Here is a 20,596-nt window from a genome sequence, read left to right on the forward strand (position 1 = left end):
AAACCTTTAATCAACTTTTAAATTCCAAAACTTGAGGGCAAGTTTTGAAACATTTCAAAACATTAGAGTTTTAACTATTTAAATTTCAAAACTTCAAAACCTTTTGGGTTCAAATTTAAACTATAAAACCTAAAGGGGAAAATGTGAAACTTTTCATAACAACAATGATCAAATAACAAATAATTTTAAATTAACATTTAATCACATAATTATCCATATTTGATTTGTTTAATGATTTCTTGCAAAACAATTTATCAATTTACTCAAAATAATTAATCAATTATCTTATAAGGAAACAATTATCTTGTTAATTGATAATTATCTTTAATTAGATCAAGAATATAGTCATATAAATCATAAAATCATATTTATATTGATCTAACATTATAAGGTAACTATCCATATGCAAAAAACAGCAAGAAATCTCGAGATAAGCATTATCTGACGCTCGAACTCGCTGAGTACCACACTGTACTCGCCGAGTTGAGGTCTACTCGCCGAGTACCTCAGCCATAAAGTCCAAAAAAACGATTTTCCAGTTATACAATGCATCAATACAATTGAAACCAAGCTAGGCTCTGATACCACTGATGGGTTTTAGTCATAAGACATCCTATGTGCTCATACAAACCCTAATACTTGGATCTAGGTTTCTCTATTGTACATGCTTTGAATCCAAGACTATAAACCCCAATTCTAGCATACATATAATCATATTAACATGATAATAAGTTTATAGTGTTACCTTGATTGTTATGTAGCAATAACAATCCCAAATCTCCTTGAATTGACTTTGGAATGCTTAGAGTCACAAGTGTCACTCCTCTAATGGCTCACAAACACCATAAGCAAGTGGAGAAGGTATAAAGAGAGAGGTGAGAGGTTAGAATTCGTATCTAGGACCTCTTGGGAAGGGATCCACGAATTCATGACCCTAGGGGTGTTTATATAGGTGTAGAGATAGGGTTTCAGTCATTATCCTTATCTAGTTGATTATCCATTAAGCAACCAATAAGATAATCCTTGAATCCTTATCATACTCGAATTCTAAGGCTTTCCAACCTTTAATTCATCCACCATATAAATAAGATAATCCTTACCTTATTTTGTAACTATCACATAATTACAAATCAGCCCCTCTAGTTTAATTAATTACATTTGATCACAAAACTAATTATTGACCAATATTAATTAAACAAATATGATTTCTCCTTTAATATATTATTCCTATAACATATTAATAAATCATATTATCCTTTCTCTCTTTATTCATTTCTCCAATCAAGTTGCTTTGGTGAAGGCAACCCAAAAGGACCATGCACCATCGGGTGAAGTACATACCAAAATAGTTATGGACTTAGACACTAATCCAACAGAAGATACTAAAAGTTCTGAAATAGAAACTCGTTGAGTTTATGAAACAAACTCGACATGTTTAGACCAACATTCGCGACATGGTGAAGAAAATAAAGACAACAAGGCAGAAGTTACTATTGATATTAACCCAAAAAAAGAACACCATGGTTTGGAATGACAAGAATAATGATAACCCTTCCATTGACTTGCACAAGATTGATCAGAAGGTGGAAGAAATTCATTCAACAAAAGTAAAACGAACCAAGCCTCGCATTCTAGTGTCTACTACTTTTGAAGTCATTACCTTTCAACCACCCGATTCCTAAGAAAGTGAGACAAAAACTGTGATGTCAAGTAACGATGAGGGGATAAGTGAAAAGGAAATTGAGATAGACATGATGGAAGTGGTAAAGGTGGGACAACAAAACGAAGAAGAGAAGGCCAAGCTTATTAAAAGAGGGAAAGGAACAAAGCATAATTATGAAGAAAAGACCACTAAAAAGAAAATGGACGACTTGAAAAAAAGCATATAAAAAGAAAGTCAAGCTTACAAAAGAAGATGGAAAGAGAAAAGGGTGAAGATGGTTGTTATGTTCGAAGCCACCACAACGTAGAGCGGGAAGGAGTCCAGCTAAAGACTCCTCAAAAAGAAGCACTTACGGGAGACAACCCGTCGTTTGAGTTTGCTTTCTTTTTTCTTTTTTCTTTTTTCTTTTCTTTTTATTTTTAGTCTTTTATTTCCTTTATTTCTTTGTGTTTTTTTTAGGATTTTCACTCTTAATCTTCTAATGTTTTTTTTAAATGTTGCTTGAGAGCAAGCAAGGTTTGAGTGTCAGGTGGGGTGAAATTTTTGTGAGAAAAACTTCAAATTATTTTTAACCAAATCCTTAAACTCGGCGAGTTCCAATTGTGCACTCGACGAGTTCATTTGATTTTTTGTGACTTTTGTTCAAAACCCGTCTCTGCTTGACAAGTTGACATTTATTACCGAAAATAAAAACGGTTTTTATACTCAGTAAAAGAGGGTTTTAACCCTAAAAGGAAAATTCAGCAGTTTTCACTGTCACACTCCAAGAATTCACCGTGTTCTCTCTCATGTGCAACAAATTTTCAACTCCTTTCAGTTTGCACTCGAAATTCAGGTTAGATTTTTCACACATAATACGGTTAAAGTAAGGATTTTTATATGTTTGGTGTTTGAATTAGTTGAAAGAACCCCGATTTTGAACTTAGCAAAGATTGTAGGGTTTCACTTTCAATTTAAAGCAAATTAGGATGTTTTAATTAGTTTTTATTGTGATTTAATACATGATATGGTACCCCAAACAAACCCCTGGAATATTTTGAGATAATATGGTCGAATCTGTTTGAATCACAAAAAAAATTCAGATTGTTCATCGGACTCGCCAAGTTGCTCATACAACTCAACGAGTTGATTATCCAGAATGCACACAACCTCTTTTGTTTGTTTGTTTGGTCTCCTATGTTGTTGGTTAGCGGGCACGATAAATCCCTATCTAACGAAGGTGTTTTGTGAACAATGGGGTACATGTTACATGTGATGCATGGAGAAGGTTATTTCAGATTCAAGAACTAGTCTATAGGGATTTATGCCTGGAGTTCTATGCAACGGTCCAATTTGGGGGGGGGTGACAATTACTTTAACACATGCGCTTTGACTTTTTGTCTTGGTGGAGAGTATCAGGAATGTAGCATCGCCGAGTTGGATTGGTGAGTGGGATTGTATGATCAATTGGAGGTGATGAGTGAGGCGTTTGGTGAAGTTCTTGATAGTTATCAGAAGGTACTTCCGAACGGGGTAAACAGAGCCAATTGGTGGACGAAAAATGCAAATGGGTTTACATTCCATCGGCGGCGCAAGAAGGAAGTATCTGATCGCCGGTCCATTGACTCCTCCATTGGTTTATCTAGAGCACCATTAACATGAGGAAAGATGATGATAAAGTGCCAAGTCTTGATGTCTTTTACTTATGGTGCATCATCATGCCAAACACTTTTTTCAATATTCCATATTGTTTGGCGAAGTACTTAGCGGAGGGGGGAGTCAAGGATCGAAAAACCTTAAGGATTTGTGGGGGGATGTGGGTGACTAAGTTGGCGAGGTCGTATGTGATATTTGAAAAAGGGGTCGGAAACTACTTGATAATGATGCAAACACACCCGTTTAGTCCTCTTCTCTATAAAAGGGCTAGGATTGTTAATGATAATGGTGTAGGAAATTTTTCCATTCCCGATGATGATGAGGTGATGGCACCGGAGGGACCAGGTAGGAGAGTGAGGGATCGACCTGCACCCATGCATGAAGACTCACTGATGATCTCGGTTGATGATGAACTACACATGGACCCATAAAACATAGCCTTGGGAGAATACCAAGATGATATAGGCATGGTTTAAATCACACTAACAACACCTTAGAGTACATGATGAGTCACATGCAAATACCACACAACGAATCTTTTCCCAATTACCCTTATATTCGAAATTGGGAGGATTGTTGGAGGGTGAGACATGGTGGTGCGGGAGGAAGTGCAACCGAAGGAGGAGATGAGGATGACGAGTGATTATCCTTTTATTTATGTTTGAAGTTTTTTTGAGACAATTTTATTTTTATTCGTTTGTGTGTTCTTATATGGGTCATTTGTTTATATTTGAAAACTTGTAGTATTTAGGGATAATGAAGGAATTTTAAGTTTGATGTTTGTTTTCCTTGTTATTATGTGGTTTTATGTCATTGATTTTGCAGAAAATTAGGGTGAGAGTGATCTAATAATTAAAGTGTGGGGGAATTAAAGTGAGGGGTCGAGTCGTTTACGAGAAGATTAGAAAATCTGAATGATACTTTGTGTTTGATACTTAAAATGGTTAAAAAGGAGTCTCGTCACTGAAGAATATACAGAGGTGTATTACCCTAATACCATCCTTGAACATCAAATCAGAAGTGAAGAAGAAAGGAGAAATTGCCTAATCAGAGCCGAAAACTCGACGAGTTCCAAAGGAATTTTACGTTTTCTGCTGAGTCACGATTAAACTCGATGAGTCTCCACATACAACTCGGTGTGTTTCTCAGTCTTTTATTTTTGAGTCTGCGGTTTGATTCCAGTCAAGGCGGGCATTGGGTATATGTTTGAAGTCCATTTTTTGAAGTTTTCCAAGAAGCTTTTTCCAGAATATTTAGAGTTGTCAACCACAGGAGACGTTTGACACCCAAGGCGTGGATGAGTTGTTCCCATGCCAAAGTCAGCTGAAGATGGAGCTTAAAAAGAAGAATATCAACCTCGCAACTTCTACCCCAAGGAGTCTATTTCGATTCTCTGTTTAGTTTTTTCTTTTATCATGCATAACATGTAATGGGGACATCGCATAAATTAAGTGTGGGGTAGGGGGTTGGTTACATTAGTTAAATTAGAGTCCTAGGCTTAATTTTAAAAAAATTTGCATAAAAAATTACTAGGGTTAATTTAGAAAATCATGGTAAAACCAATTAGGATTCCATGCTAGTATTATGTTTTATGATTCCTTAACGACCTAAATGTTTATTTGAGCCTATATACGTTATAATGTTTAGTTGAGCCTACATACTTTACAATGCTACAGAACATGTTTAGCATCGTACACTTGAAATGTATCTAGGAAAGCTTAAGTAGTCATTGCACATGAGACTGATGCCTTTAATTAATAAAGTATAAAGTTAAATCCCCATGCGTAAGCATACGTTTTTCTAGGTTTTTAGATTTGAGTGAGAAAAGTGCGGTTAAAAAATGATGAAATGTTTGAAAGAATCTACAAGCTATGAAGAACAAAGAAAAATTATGAAGAAAAGCTACAAATTATTGAGGATTCAAGTTATCAAGTATATTATTTTTATTGTAATTTTCTTATCTAGGTTATTTTCCATATGTGTGCTTGGGGTTTAACCAAATATTCCTTGAGGTTAAGAAAGTTTTCTGGGGATGGATTCGGAGGGATGCATAAAACGAGCATTGTTCAAGAGAAGTGAGCGAGTGTTTATGAGGATTGTTAGTATTTAGGATTAGGGGGTCCTTAGGAAAAATTTAGACACAAATGTATCTGTTGCAGTCTTGGCATAATGGTTGGGTTCGATTGGGATTATCTTATACGATATTGGTGTGTTAAAATTCAGTTTTGCTTAGGGGCAAGCAAAAGTCAAGTGTGGGGTATTTTGATATGGGCATATTTAATCATAAATTTCATGCATTATCTTAATACTTTATATTGATTTTATCTCAAATTGTAACAACCCGTTCCCGGTATGTTAATTAATTGTTAATTGTCTAAGTATTCAAGAGGGACTCGGCGAGTTGTAGCCTGACTCGCCGAGTTGAGTCGCGTATTTTGTGCACGCGGGAGCCGGGGACTCGGCGAGTCCATATCCCGGACTCGGCGAGTCCGTCCGTCTGGGTGAAACCCTAAATCCCCGGGTTTTCCCACTATTTAAACCACATTATAGCCTCATTCTCGCCACTTTCACCCTGAGAACACAGTGAGAGAACCCTAATCCTCCCTTGAGAGTTTATAAGTGATTTGGTGCCATTTTGTGAAGGTGTGAAGAAGGATAAGAAGAAAGAAGCAAGGAAACGAGTTGTAGTGCAAAGATCCAAGGGCAAATCTGAGTTTATTGAGGTATTTTCGGAGTTCCCTTCTTGTTATATGCTTCAAACTTCCATTAGAGCTCTTCTAAGAGCTATTTGATGTTTGTTCCAAGCCTTATGTTTGCATGAATGTCTTAATAAGTCAAAATACCTTTGGATCTGAATGTTGGGGTGTTGTAGAGCCCAGATCTACTGTCTTTTTGGAGTTACATTGCATATTAGCCATGGATCTACTCATTTTGTGCATCTTTTAGCCTTATTTCCCTTATTCATGAGGTTGTGCACGTAAAGTTGGAAACTTTACGTGGTAAAATAGCTTATTGGACCCAGATCTATCATTTGCATGTGTTGGATTCAAGAGAAATCGAGTAAAAACTAGCTGCATGGCAGCGACTCGGCGAGTCGGGTTGCGAGTCCCCGATTCCTTCGTTTTTAGCAGTGCCGAGTGCACCCAGTGAGTTAGAGAGTGGACTCAGCGAGTTGAGGGTAGACTCAGTGATGGAGGGACTCGACGAGTTGTTCATACAACTCGGCGAGTCCAAGGCAATCTCCTTAGGATCAAGAACAACTCGTCGAGTCTGTTCATACGACTCGGCGAGTCGGATGAAGATTGTCTGAGTTCTTGGATCAAGAGGGTACTCGTCGAGTCGATGCCACACTCGACGAGTCGCAGTGAGTATGAGTTGGAAGTGAGAGTGAGACTCGGCGAGTTGGACGGCCCAACTCGGCGAGTCAGCCCCAAAAGTAAGTTGACTTTGACCAAGAGTAAAAGAGTCATTTTACCCCAAGTGCAGTGTTTAGTATTTGATTGAGTGTGTTCATGGACTTGTAGCCGAGGAGTCTCAGGAGCAGCAGCCGTTAGCTTTCAGAGACACACACTCAGCCGCCAGTTTACGAGGTGAGTTTCCTTCCAGTAGGAACGGGTCTAAGGCCACAATGCCGGCCCGTTCAGTTAGCAGTAGTTTCCGGATGTAGGTCCGATGCAGCAGTTAGTATGTTCGATGCCTTCGTGGTTCGAACAGGATTTGTGTGCTATGTTTTATGTGCTAAGTATTATGTGTTCCGGGCCACGGCCCGATGTAGCATGTCGTATATGTGTTATGCTAGTTGATGTGTTATGCCATGCCATGTTCAGTCAGACAGTTCCGGACTTCGGTCCGATGCAGTTAGTTCCGGACTTCGGTCCGATGCAGGGGACAAGGTCCCAGTCAGTTCCGGACTTCGGTCCGATGCAGTAGTTCCGGACTTCGGTCCGATGCAGGGGACAAGGTCCCAGTCAGTTCCGGACTTCGGTCCGATGCAGTTTCCGGGCTTCGGCCCGATGCAGTGGGCAAGGCCCAATATGTGTTTATATGTTATTGTATGGTATGTGGTAGTTTGGGGGAGCTCACTAAGCTTCGTGCTTACAGTTTCAGTTTTGGTTTCAGGTACTTCCGCAAGCAAAGGGAAGAGCTCGGGGTGACAGCATCGCACACACCACAGCATAGCTTTATCCTGGGGATGTCTCTTGATGTTTTGGATTGATGTAGTATGATACAGTTTTCCGCACAATATTTTATTATATTTTGGGGATACATCGCGTATGTTTCATGTTATGATACTTATATTATGGTTTTGATTATATGGTAAAACGAAAATTTTTGGGTCGTGTTTTTGGGTCGTTTCAAGTTGGTATCAGAGCCCTGGTTTGAGGGATTCGGATACACTTCCGGGTGTATCTGAACTCAAACTAAGGGAAATGAAAGATTTTATTAAAATAAAAACGTTTTATAAAAAGAATTTTGAAAGTACTTAGAAAGGAAGAATTTTTTTTAAACAAGATAGAGGTGTGTGCATGCAGTCAGCCGAGCTCAAGTAAGTACTCCCAAATTACCCATACAAGTTATTTGTTCGATTTCAGTTTTAGTAGAACAGCATGCTAGTATAGGACTAAGGATTTAGGAGAATGCCTTATGTGCCTGCTTATGTGTTACAGCTTTATGAGTATTGCATGCTAGTACTGAGTAGACAGCAGTAGGATAGCCTGATTAGGTTATGCCTGATAGCAGGAGCTTAGCATCTTATGCTAGTGCAGTTTCTTGTTATGAGAATAGTTTGCTTGAGTCTGTTTTCCGTGTCCGAATGCTGCTTGCTTCGTGCTTAGTGGGGTTCCGAGTGATGGGAGTTAGCCATTAGGTGAACACGTCACACCACATGTGACTAGGATTGAATAATCTCAGAGTACTGGAACTGGCCCTATTGCGCAGCTCTTGTTTGAGTCCAACCGTTATAGGGACGGGTCTTTTACTCGAAGGATTATCTGATCCTCATCACATGTGATGGTGTTTAGGTAATGGCTAATTGGCGTTATGAGGAAACCTTCAGCAGCTGAGGACCAGTTGTGTTGAGCCTGAGATTTTCCTAGGGCAAGCCTAGGATGAGAGTAGCAGAGAATAGCAGTAGTAGAAGTGACTTGGGGAAGTCAAGGCAGTTCTTGAGGAAAGTACGGATAGATGTGGAAAGTAGTAGGGGCCCATACTACTGAAAGAAGAGGATCCGTACTCGAATCAAGGAAGGCCAAGACAAGACCAGGAAGCTAGTAGTCGTATCATGATCCCTTGAGATATTTCAATGTTCTGATGTTGTTATGATATGTTTCAGAATGGTAGTTTTGCGCCCGAGACCAGCAGGCGGCAGCTCAGATGCTGGAGGGGGATCAGGATCGGGATCAGGCCCGGAGGTCGGACAGATGGATGAGCAGACTAGGGAGTTCCTTTCTTCTGAGGTTACCCGCATCATACTAGAGCAGACTCCTGTAATCTTCGGTTCGATCAAGGAGGGTATTTTCGAGCTGATGAATGAGCGACTGAGTACTTTCCGGGCTGAGATGGCGGCCGTGATGGGGTCGCGCACTCTTACATTCAGGGAGTTCAGGGCGTGCGGAGCTCCTGACTATCATGGGGCACGGGACCCCATAGCGAGTACCAGGTGGTTGGCGGATGTGGACAACGCATTCCGCACTAGCAGATGTCCCGAGGGGGACAAGGTTAGATTGGCGTCCTATCTTCTGAAGGACAGGGCACGAGACTGGTGGGAGGAGGTCGGACACGCCATCGGGGATGATGCGGCGTTGGATGCTATGACCTGGACTGATTTCTCTACCAGGTTCAGGGCGGAGTTTGCACCGGTCATTGAGGTGCAGCAGCTAGCCAGGGAGTTCCAGGATCTTACTCAGACTACCGAGTCAGTGGCGGAGATCACCGCCAAGTTCAGGGAGAGGGCTCTTCTTGTTCCTCAGTACGCAGCCGATGAGGAGATGAAGAAGGCCCGTTATCATGAGATGCTGCGGAGTGATATCCGCATGTTTGTGAGCCGGTCCAGCTGTAAAACGCTGGACGACATGATTGCTAAAGCCAGGGAGAGGGAGATTGATCTCGAGATGGAGAGGAAGAGGAAACCGGAGGCGGTTTCGGGTTCAGGTAGTGCGGGCAAAAAGCCCAAGGTTTCAGATCACAGGTCCAGGAGTCAGCAGAGCCATGGTCGGTGTGGCAAGTGTGGGAGGATGCACGAGGGGGCGTGCAAGGCAGGGAGTTCCGGCTGCTACAAGTGCGGTCAGATTGGGCATATGAGCAGGGATTGTACGGCCCCTGCTACTGCGGTTTCAGCATCAGACCTGATTTGCTTTCAGTGCAATCAGAGGGGACATAAAAAGTCCCAGTGTCCCAGTCTAGCTGTAGTAGGGAAGGTGGTTGCACCTGCCCCTGCCACCTTGAGGATTACAGATGGCCGGCAGGGCCGATCTGATGCACCAGCAGTGAAAAGCCGGGCGTTTCAGATGACAGCAGAGGAGGCGCGAGCGACTCCTGATGTGGTGACGGGTAGGTATCTTTCCTTCACCTTTTGATTATTATTGTTATCGTTTGTATATTTCTTGATGATATGCTTTATTTAGGGTCGTTCTTGGTGAACGGCATTTCTGCTTTGGTATTGTTCGATTCGGGAGCTACTCGATCATTTGTATCGCTTGTGCTTAGCAAGAAATTTAGCAGAGCTCCAGGGGAGCTGGATTGTCCATTAGAGGTTGAGATAGCAGATGATAGGACCGTGAGGGTCGGCAGAGTGCACAGAGGGTGTTCTCTTCAGATATTCGATGAGCAGTTTTCAGTGGACCTGGTTCCTATTCCCCTGCGAGGGAATAAAGTTATCGTGGGCATGGATTGGCTAAGCCCCAATGGGGCGGTGATTGATTGTGAGCTTCAGATAGTGAGGGTTCGCACTCCCAGTGGGGGAGAGTTAGTGATTCAGGGCGAGAGGCCACAGCGTGATCCGATCTTTTCTTCCGCCGCAAGGGCGAGGCGCTATGTTCAGCAGGGTTGCGCCGGTTTTATCACATACGTCTTGGATGCCCGGGAGAAGGGCAAGATGACGATTGATGATGTTCCTATTGTTCGAGATTACCCGGATGTGTTTCCCGAGGATTTGTCGGGGATACCTCCAGAGAGACAGGTTGAGTTCAGGATCGATCTAGTTCCTGGTGCGGCTTCGATAGCCAAAGCACCATATCGGCTAGCTCCCCCTGAGATGCAGGAGTTGTCTACACAGCTTCAGGAGCTGTTAGACAAGGGTTTCATTCGGCCGAGCAGTTCGCCTTGGGGAGCACCGATCTTATTTGTGAGGAAGAAGGATGGGTCGCATCGGATGTGCATTGACTATCGGGAGTTGAACAAAGTAACGGTGAAGAACCGTTACCCACTTCCGAGGATAGATGATTTGTTTGATCAGCTTCAGGGAGCGTCTTGGTTCTCCAAGATCGATCTACGCTCTGGATATCATCAGATGAGGGTTAGAGATGAGGATGTACAAAAGACTGCTTTCAGGACCCGGTATGGTCATTATGAGTTCGTGGTGATGCCATTTGGGCTCACCAATGCCCCAGCCGCGTTCATGGATCTCATGAACCGCGTGTGCAGACCGATGTTGGATCGGTCGGTGATAGTATTCATAGATGACATCTTGGTATATTCCAAGACTCAGGGGCAGCACGAGGAGCACCTGCGGGAGGTGTTGGAGACTTTGAGGAGGGAGAGACTTTTTGCAAAGTTCTCCAAGTGTGAGTTCTGGTTGCGCGAGGTGCAGTTTCTTGGCCATTTCGTCAACCAGAAGGGTATTTTGGTAGATCCGGCCAAGATTGAGGCCGTGATGCAGTGGGAGGTCCCGAGGTCTCCATCTGAGATTCGGAGCTTCCTAGGGCTTGCAGGGTATTATCGGAGATTTATTCAGGACTTCTCCAAGATAGCAGTGCCACTCACCCGACTAACCAAGAAGTCGGTGGTTTTTCGTTGGGGGCCTGAGCAGCAGGCGGCGTTCGAGACTCTCAGGCAGAGATTGTGCGAGGCCCCGATCCTTACCTTGCCAGAGGGAGTAGAGGATTTCGTAGTCTATTGTGATGCTTCGATCACAGGTATGGGAGCAGTATTGATGCAGCGAGGCCATGTGGTAGCTTATGCCTCGATACAGTTGAAGCCTCACGAGGCTAATTATCCTACCCACGATTTGGAGCTGGGGGCAGTTGTGTTTGCCCTAAAGATTTGGAGACATTACCTGTATGGGGTCCGTTGTACTATATACACGGATCACAAGAGTTTGCGGTATCTTATGGATCAGCCGAGTCTGAACATGAGGCAGAGGAGGTGGTTGGACGTACTAAAGGATTATGATTGTGAGATCCTTTATCATCCAGGGAAGGCCAACGTGGTAGCCGACGCCCTAAGCCGCAAAGTGTCGGCGGCCCTTATCAGGGATATGTGCATGAGGATGACAGTGATCACTCTGCTGTTGGAGCGGATCAAGGAGGCTCACGTGGAGGGCCTCAAGGAGGAGAGGCGGAAATGTGAAAGGATAGTGGGTCGAGTAGCATCGTTTGATTACGATAGTCGGGGTTTGTTGACGCTTCATGGTAGGGTGTGGGTACCGTACTGGGGTGGAGTACGGCAGGTATTGATGGACGAGGCTCATAAGTCTCGATTTTCTATCCACCCAGGGGCGACGAAGATGTATCGAGATCTTCGACCTGATTATTGGTGGCCCTGCATGAAGCGGGACGTCGCTTGGTACGTTGAGAGATGCTTGACCTGCCGGAAGGTCAAGGCGGAGCACCAGAGACCTCACGGCAAGATGCAGCCGTTGGACATTCCCGTGTGGAAATGGGAGGATATCACCATGGATTTTATCACCAAACTCCCTAGGACCGCACGCGGGGTGGACTCGATATGGGTAGTAGTGGATCGGTTGACGAAGAGTGCCCATTTTATTCCGATTCAGGAGAGTATATCGGCGGAAAAGTTAGCCGATATCTATGTGCGAGAGATTGTGGCACGTCATGGAGTGCCGGTATCGGTGGTGTCGGACCGAGATGTTCGCTTCACGTCCAGATTCTGGAAGCGATTCCACGACGAGATGGGTACTCGTCTCCATTTCAGTACCGCTTTCCATCCTCAGACTGACGGGCAGAGCGAGAGCACGATTCAGACTCTCGAGGACATGCTTAGGGCATGTGTTCTAGACTTTGGGGGCAGTTGGGATACGTATCTTCCGTTAGCGGAATTCTCGTATAACAATAGTTATCATGCGAGCATTGATCGATCTCCTTTTGAGATGTTATATGGCAGGAAGTGCAGGACCCCGATTTGTTGGGGCGAGGTCGGTCAGCAAGTCATCGGGAGCACTGAAGTGGTACTCAAGACGACTGAGTTGATCCAGCAGGTCCATAGTAGGCTGCAGACTGCGCAGAGTCGGCAGAAGAGCTACGCTGACAGGAGGCGTTCGGACTTGGAGTTCCAGGTGGGAGATATGGTTCTTCTGAAAGTCTCACCTTGGAAAGGTGTCATCAGGTTCCGGAAGAGGGGCAAGCTGGGCCCCAGATTTATTGGTCCTTTCAGGGTTATGGCCTGGGTGGGTCGGGTTGCTTATCGGTTAGATCTTCCTGAGGAGCTTAGTCAGATCCACAACACTTTCCACGTGTCGCAGTTGAGAAAGTGTTTGGTGGATGAGTCAGCAGTCGTTCCCCTAGAGGATATTCAGGTTGATAGCAGCCTAAATTATATCGAGAAGCCGGTCGCGATTCTGGAACGGAAGACCAAGACCTTGAGGAACAAGGTAATTCAGCTAGTAAAGGTGCAGTGGCAGCACCGGAAAGGGTCCGAATGGACGTGGGAGGCTGAGGAAGAGATGAGAACGCACTACCCGGAGTTATTCGCAGATCCAGCCGTAGCAGACTTTGAGGACGAAGTCTGAGACAAGTGGGGGAGAATTGTAACAACCCGTTCCCGGTATGTTAATTAATTGTTAATTATCTAAGTATTCAAGAGGGACTCGGTGAGTTCTAGCCTGACTCGCCGAGTTGAGTCGCGTATTTTCTGCACGCGGGAGCCGGGGACTCAGCGAGTCCATATCCCGGACTTGGCGAGTCCGTCCGTCTGGGTGAAACCCTAAATCCCCGGGTTTTCCCACTATTTAAACCACATTATAGCCTCATTCTCGCCACTTTCACCCTGAGAACACAGTGAGAGAACCCTAATCCTCCCTTGAGAGTTTATAAGTGATTTGGTGCCATTTTGTGAAGGTGTGAAGAAGGAGAAGAAGAAAGAAGCAAGGAAACGAGTTGTAGTGCAAAGATCCAAGGGCAAATCTGAGTTTATTGAGGTATTTTCGGAGTTCCCTTCTTGTTATATGCTTCAAACTTCCATTAGAGCTCTTCTAAGAGCTATTTGATGTTTGTTCCAAGCCTTATGTTTGCATGAATGTCTTAATAAGTCTTTGGATCTGAATGTTGGGGTGTTGTAGAGCCCAGATCTACTGTCTTTTTGGAGTTACATTGCATATTAGCCATGGATCTACTCATTTTGTGCATCTTTTAGCCTTATTTCCCTTATTCATGAGGTTGTGCACGTAAAGTTGGAAACTTTACGTGGTAAAACAGCTTATTGGACCCAGATCTATCATTTGCATGTGTTGGATTCAAGAGAAATCGAGTAAAAACTAGCTGCATGGCAGCGACTCGGCGAGTCGGGTTGCGAGTCCCCGATTCCTTCGTTTTTAGCAGTGCCGAGTGCACCCAGTGAGTTAGAGAGTGGACTCAGCGAGTTGAGGGTAGACTCAGTGATGGAGGGACTCGACGAGTTGTTCATACAACTCGGCGAGTCCAAGGCAATCTCCTTAGGATCAAGAACAACTCGTCGAGTCTGTTCATACGACTCGGCGAGTCGGATGAAGATTGTCTGAGTTCTTGGATCAAGAGGGTACTCGTCGAGTCGATGCCACACTCGACGAGTCGCAGTGAGTATGAGTTGGAAGTGAGAGTGAGACTCGGCGAGTTGGACGGCCCAACTTGGCGAGTCAGCCCCAAAAGTAAGTTGACTTTGACCAAGAGTAAAAGAGTCATTTTACCCCAAGTGCAGTGTTTAGTATTTGATTGAGTGTGTTCATGGACTTGTAGCCGAGGAGTCTCAGGAGCAGCAGCCGTTAGCTTTCAGAGACACACACTCAGCCGCCAGTTTACGAGGTGAGTTTCCTTCCAGTAGGAACGGGTCTAAGGCCACAATGCCGGCCCGTTCAGTTAGCAGTAGTTTCCGGATGTAGGTCCGATACAGCAGTTAGTATGTTCGATGCCTTCGTGGTTCGAACAGGATTTGTGTGCTATGTTTTATGTGCTAAGTATTATGTGTTCCGGGCCACGGCCCGATGTAGCATGTCGTATATGTGTTATGCTAGTTGATGTGTTATGCCATGCCATGTTCAGTCAGACAGTTCCGGACTTCGGTCCGATGCAGTTAGTTCCGGACTTCGGTCCGATGCAGGGGACAAGGTCCCAGTCAGTTCCAGACTTCGGTCCGATGCAGTAGTTCCGGACTTCGGTCCGATGCAGGGGACAAGGTCCCAGTCAGTTCCGGACTTCGGTCCGATGCAGTTTCCGGGCTTCGGCCCGATGCAGTGGGCAAGGCCCAATATGTGTTTATATGTTATTGTATGGTATGTGGTAGTTTGGGGGAGCTCACTAAGCTTCGTGCTTACAGTTTCAGTTTTGGTTTCAGGTACTTCCGCAAGCAAAGGGAAGAGCTCGGGGTGACAGCATCGCACACACCACAGCATAGCTTTATCCTGGGGATGTCTCTTGATGTTTTGGATTGATGTAGTATGATACAGTTTTCCGCACAATATTTTATTATATTTTGGGGATACATCGCGTATGTTTCATGTTATGATACTTATATTATGGTTTTGATTATATGGTAAAATGAAAATTTTTGGGTCGTGTTTTTGGGTCGTTTCACAAATAATGGACAAAAGGTACATAACTATGTTAAAATTTCATTTTTAGCAACAAAGACATGCTCATATGTGAAAGGAAGCGGATCTAGCAGTTAGAAGCTTGGAACTTCGGTTTTGAAGAAAGAATTCAAATTTGAAGAAGAACTCATCGAGTGTAATGAATTCACTCGACGAGTTGCCAAGAAAGTTCCCGATAAAAGAATGCCTTGCCATACACGTGTTTTAAGTAAAAAACTCGCGAGTTTAGTCATAAAACTCGACGGGTTGGAGTTGATTTTTGGAATCTATATATATATCGTTTTCTTCCAAAACCCTAACTTTGGCTGGAGGCTTTTAGTGACTTTTGGAGGCCATAGAGGTTCTTAGAAGCTGTGGTTTTCGAGATTTAACTAGAGGATTGGAATTGAAGAGATCAAAAGGCATAATCATTAGTAAATTAAACAATTCTCTTGTTTACATTATGTCTACATTGATGAATTTCGTTTTTATGATGTTATTTGTTGAAGTTAAGGGCTAAACTCCATACTTTTGTTTATATGTAGAGGATCTTATGAGTATCATTTGGTTAAGTGGCTTGGATTATATTGATTGAGTAATTTATCTTGTTAAGCTTGTTAAAAGATCCTTATGTGTTAATGATAATTATTTTCTATTAATAACTCAGTATATTGAGTTGTATGAACATCTTTATGATTGCTTGAATCTTATAGTTTTGTGTAACATCCTGTTTCGGATCGTCCGTGATTAGGGTTCGTGAGCCACGAGTTGGGCATGAGGAGGTCTCGGGTTGCAGCGAGTTGCCAAAGTGTAGGGCATCTCATCACCTTTCCATAGATATGAGGATCTTTGGAATCTGAGATATATCAAAGAAGCTATGATAGTTTGGAATTTATGGCAAGTTTGGTACTTATCGAGAAATGGGTGGCATCGGGTACGCTGGGTGTAAGTATGGTTACGCTTAGCGTACCTATGAGAGTGGAATGGACACGAGGACCACCTAGTACGTTGGGCATACTAGGCGCTGAGGGAAAACCCTGATTCGAGTAGTGTCCCTATTTAAAGAATGTGATGGTCTCATTTCTAGCCACCTTCCTCAGTCAATAAACCCTCTCAAACCCTAATATCCGTTCTTGAGCTTGTGGGTGGCCATGTTGAGCTTAAATGTGTTATTGTGGGCTCGTTGGAGTTAAGAAGGAGCATGGAAGAGAATGGAGTTGAAGTCCAAGCCTTGGATCTGAGCTTTCTTGGGGCTAGAGCATCATTTGAAGGTATAAAGCCCAAAGCATTCCCATTCTTTTTGATCTATGCTTAGTATGGTCCATTTTTAGGGTTTTATGTCCCAAGATTGGAACTTTGTGAGTTGGTGAACTCCAAAGCTGAATAACCTGCCCTTTTAAGTGTTTTTAGTGGTGAGGAACCATAAAAATGAGATCTTGATCATGAGAATCAACCCATGCATGAGCTATGTGCATTTTGAGTTAAGAAAATAAGAGTTTCATGTGTTGTGACCTTATCAGTCATGCAAGGACCTAAAGTCGTTAACTTTATGGAGTAAGATATGTTAGGAAGTCCAGATCCAAGAGATGAGTTAAGGTCTTAACGGGTTAAGACCCATAAATTAGATTAAGCAAAATTGAGAGGTAATTGATAGGTATTAATATTAATTGTTTACCATTCCCTATGTTACATACCCTACTTGCTTGAACTAAACTGCTAATTGATAGGTATACTACCTTTCGTATGTTTGTTTCTGTATCTAAGTTAGTATGATTAAAACTAGTTCAATCAAACACGTATCATGTATGCTAAGCGTACTGGCTTAAGGGCTTGTACGCCCAGCGTACTCCTACATTCATCACAAACTCAATTTGTTTCTTAATCCACTAAGACACTGATCCCATAATGTAGATCTGACTTCTTTGTGCTTGATAATCACGTAAAGTTACCAACTTTAGGTTCATGCATGGCTAAATGAAGCTCTTAAGCTTTATAATCATTTTACATATGACTTAATGCATGACTAAGACCCAATACCCCATAAAGTTGGCACCTTTATGCATGTACCCCATAAAGTTGACACCTTTATGCATGAGGAACTCCCAATGAACTTAGATCTAAAAGAATAAGTCCTTCAAACATCTTAACTCATCAATCAACCCAAACTGGACCCAAAAACATGAAAATCAAGACAATAAGATATCTGAGGATTAACAAGTGAAGATTTGAAATTGATACCTCTAGGAGCTTGCAAAGTGATGAAAGATTCTGGATCTCTAAGTTCCCCATCAAGTTATGGACCTTCCTCCTTCATCAATCTCCTTAAAATGAGCAAAATAACACCAAATTCTCCTCAAATGATTCAAGTGAACATTAATGGAGGTTGAGGGGTGATTTCAAGGTTTTTAGAGGCATGGAGTCCGGTAAAGAGTCCAACCCTAAAGACTTTAGGTGCTTATATAGGGTACAAAACCCTAATTTAGGGTTTCCACTAACTCCTCGTACGCCCTGCGTAACCCTCGTACGCCCAGTGTACGAGGTATTACATCCACGACGAGTCCTTCCTAGTACCCTAAGCCTACACTAATGTATGCTTCGTGTACCAACCCTCGCACCAGTACGCCATGCGTACTCCCTAGGTATGCCCCGCGTACTAGGGTTTCCCTCAAACCCTAATTTACTCCGAAGTCCATAACTTCCTCATTATAAATCTGATTTCGACAATCCTTATATCCATGAAAAGGTACGAAGAAGCTCTACGCTCTAATCAACTCATACGAGTATTACAATTTCCCGAACAAATCCATTTTTCCATAAACGCTTGAGTTGACATAATACCAAAATACCCCTTGCTCCAAAACACAAACCGAGCACCCAGATCATCTAAATTACATCACCTACCTCCAAATGAGTCAATATCTCAATTTTTCAAAGGTCTTAATCCTGCTAATACCCGATCTTTGATCACTAATACGAAATATGAAATGATTTGGAACAACACGTTACAACTCTCACCCACTTAAATTAGATTTCGTCCTCAAAATCATTCCTTACCATCCCGGGTGGGCCATACAACCAGAGCAACATGACCACATCCCCGGGCATACCACAACCTTCCGAATGCAACTGAAACTAACCTAAGCATAGGGATGGCAAAAAAACCCAAACCCGACAGGGAAACCCGAAACCCGATTATTTCGGGTCAGGTAACGGGTCGCTATCGGGTTTTTTATCGGGTTCGGGGCAGGGAGTGGGTTATCCTCGCCCCGACCCGCCCCACCCCGATTATATATATATATATATATATATATATATATATATATATATATATATATATATATATATATATATATATATATATATTAATTACACACATTCAAAGATAAAATAATTATTGTGGACAATCTTTTTAGTTATTAACAATCCGGTGTGAATGGTCTGTTTTATGTTTTGATGTATTACACTAAACTTAAATCAAATAAGTTTTAGTATAACGTCGAGTTAATTTTATTAAAGTGATTCATCATATTTTTAATTTAAAAGGGAGGGTAGAACATGTATTTTTTTAAGACATTGGGGTACCCTTAAACGGAATAAGGATTTCGTTATGAATTATTGTAAACCCGATCACATACCCAAAACCCGACGGAAAACCCCGAACCTAACGGGGCACCCCGATAAGATACCCAAAAGATATCGGGACGGGTTTGGGAAACCATGACCCGCCCCGAACCCGCCCCATTGCCATTCCTACCTTAGCAGGGTTCTCCAACCCAAATATGAACGAATCCTTAATACCATTCAGAAAACAACCTCTAGTTTCCCCGAAACCTGAAATCTCGAATTGGTCTGAGTCCCCAACAGATCGCCCATACTGAACCACTACCGGGTCAAACCCTCATTGAAGTCCAGACTTAAAAAAAACGCTTCTAACTCTTGATTGACTTGATGCTTCTATCGGAAACAAAATCAATGACCATTCATTGTTGCACCTACTTGACAGAAGGCTCGAATAATCCTTCGAGTAAAAGACTCATCCCTGCAACGATTAGACTTACATGAGAGCTAAGCAACAGGGTCAAATCATTTATTCTGAGATTATTTAAACCAAATTGAAAGTGTCTTAGAATGTTCTTTGAATAACAAGCGACTCCACACACAATTCCCAAATCACTAGTACCGCCTTGACTTATCTTGATGCCCCTCACAGATAGAACTAATCCAAAACACAAGCACAAGGGCCTAATCTACCATCAAAACTGAATTCATTCTTTACCCCTGAAACCTTCAACTGATTCCCTCGTCATACAGATATCCTATTTCATATCATATTGTACAGAAGAACTTGCACATAAACACCCACGATTCCCAACGCGAGTTCCCACCAAGAGCTAGCTCAGTACGCAACTTATACCCTAGGAACCAAGGATCTACATTCACATTTCACCCAAAACCTTTTGATTCAAGACAAACCCTCAATAAACCAGGATATAAATATCCCCAAACCATTATTATGACTACCCGTCTTGCACCTGGTCCAACCACCAGGTTCCTAAGAGTCCCAATGACAAGGCTACCCAACCTAAACATCCCTCTTCACCACTTACTGACCACACACTCAATCCTTTAACCCAAGATCCAATACCTTGAACCAAAGGTCTCTACCAGGTCCCATGTAACATCCAGAAAAATCATGCCAAATTTAAGCTTTTTAAAATATTCAAAAACTGATAATTATTACAAATATGTTTTCAAAAGGGTTTAATATCAGAGTTTACCAGAATCAATAGTAAAACATAAGGAGGTGCACGATCACTCCTTCGCCTTTCCGAGATCATCAGAAGTACCTGAAACAATAATTGATAAATGTAAGCTCGAAGGCTTGGTAAGTTACCCCCAAAATACCAACGCCATAAAGATATAGCCATATCATATAAACATATAAGCAAACAACATGCATAATGAGCCATCAGTTTGATTGGACCGACTCCCGGTCCTCAGTCTATCTGGACCGCTCTCCAAGCCCTTGGCACATCCGGATCGCCCTCCTCGGGGCCTTCAGCCTATCCGGACAGCTTACTGGGCCTTTGGCCCGAGCCTGGAGTGCACATACATATAAACAAGTAAACATGTGTACATACATATAAACAAGTAAACATGCAGATCTAACAGATCACTAATCATGGCAACCATCCTATAACCAGGATACCGATCTAACCGATCACTAAGATAGCAACCATCCTATAACCAAGATACTGATCTAAACGATCTCTAACATAGCAACCATCCTATAACCAGGATAT

The sequence above is a fragment of the Lactuca saligna genome, chromosome 5, assembly GCF_052625555.1.
Source record: "Lactuca saligna cultivar CGN05327 chromosome 5, ASM5262555v1, whole genome shotgun sequence".
Lineage (NCBI taxonomy): Eukaryota > Viridiplantae > Streptophyta > Magnoliopsida > Asterales > Asteraceae > Lactuca > Lactuca saligna.